Source organism: Silene latifolia, chromosome X, assembly GCF_048544455.1.
Source record: "Silene latifolia isolate original U9 population chromosome X, ASM4854445v1, whole genome shotgun sequence".
Taxonomy (NCBI): domain Eukaryota; kingdom Viridiplantae; phylum Streptophyta; class Magnoliopsida; order Caryophyllales; family Caryophyllaceae; genus Silene; species Silene latifolia.
In genome coordinates this window covers 279599783-279600899 of record NC_133537.1, presented here as the reverse complement: position 1 = coordinate 279600899, position 1117 = coordinate 279599783, and the positions used below count along the sequence as shown (strand labels likewise).

At 42.1% G+C, this 1117-nt stretch overlaps 1 non-coding gene across 1 annotated transcript; it reads right to left on the bottom strand.

Moving 5' to 3' along the window:
• Positions 1 to 790: 790 nt before the first annotated feature.
• LOC141625103 (small nucleolar RNA R71) lies at positions 791 to 897 on the bottom strand. Its single transcript, XR_012534899.1, has one exon. It is a non-coding gene; the product is annotated as a small nucleolar RNA R71 (small nucleolar RNA).
• Positions 898 to 1117: the final 220 nt, after the last annotated feature.

Genomic DNA, 1117 nt, shown 5'->3' with positions numbered 1-1117 from the left:
AGTTATAAATATTATTTTGGTTGGTTGACTTAGACGACAAAGTTTCGAACCGCACCAAAAATGGTGCCGTTGCCGGGGACGGTGTTCAATTGAATTGTTGTCATTTGTTGTTTTTAGTTGTGTCTTTCTTGTTGACCTTGGGGAAGTCAAACTCCTCAAGGTAGTTTTAATTGTTTTCTAGTTGTTTGCTTTTTGCATGTCTAGGAGATCACAAGGTAGACCTTTGCCTATTGATCCCGAAATTGAAAGAACCTTGACCAATCTTAGAAGAACCGCTAGAGGGGCTTCAACAAGTTTGGGTATTGGAGAAATTGTGGATATCGGTGTTATCCAATCGGGTAGTGTTGTGTTTACCAACCCTTTTGCAAGAGAAGGAGAGGAGAACCCAATTCAAAACCAACCACAAAATCAACCCACAATGCCTAAATTTGCATCTCATTCCGTACCAACCGAGGAGAACCTACCAAATGGTACTCTAACACCACCTCACTTAACCAGTAATTTCATTGCCAAATCCGCATTCATACAATTAGTTGAGAGAAGCCAATTTGGAGGGATGCCTAGTGAAGATCCTCATCTACACATGGAGACTTTTTTTGACTATTGCGATGCAATCTCTCAAACCGGAGTGACTCAAGACCAAATTCGATGGGTGTTGTTTCCTTTTTTCTTGATCGGAGCCGTAAAGCAATGGTTAAAGAGCCTAGACAAGGCTACCCTTGGAATTCATTAATGGATGAAGTTAGCACTTGCCTTCTACAAGAAGTTCTATCCTCCGGAGAAGACCAACATGTTGAGATCCCAAATCACCAGGTTCAAGCAAAGGGATGAGGAATCATTATATGAAGCATGTGAGAGATTTAAGGATACTTGTCGCTCTTGTCCTCACCATGGACTTAGTGAGTGGTTCCTTGTTCAACAATTTTGGAACGGCTTATATGAAGACTCACGAAATGTGATTAATATGGGCTCCAATGGGAGGTTCACCGAGGTTGATGACAACCAAAAATGGGCCAAGATCGAAGAAATGGCGGTCCATAATTCCCAATATAATAGGCCACGAAAGGCCACTAGAGGAGGAAAGCATGAGGTGGATTCCATCACACAATTGGGTGCT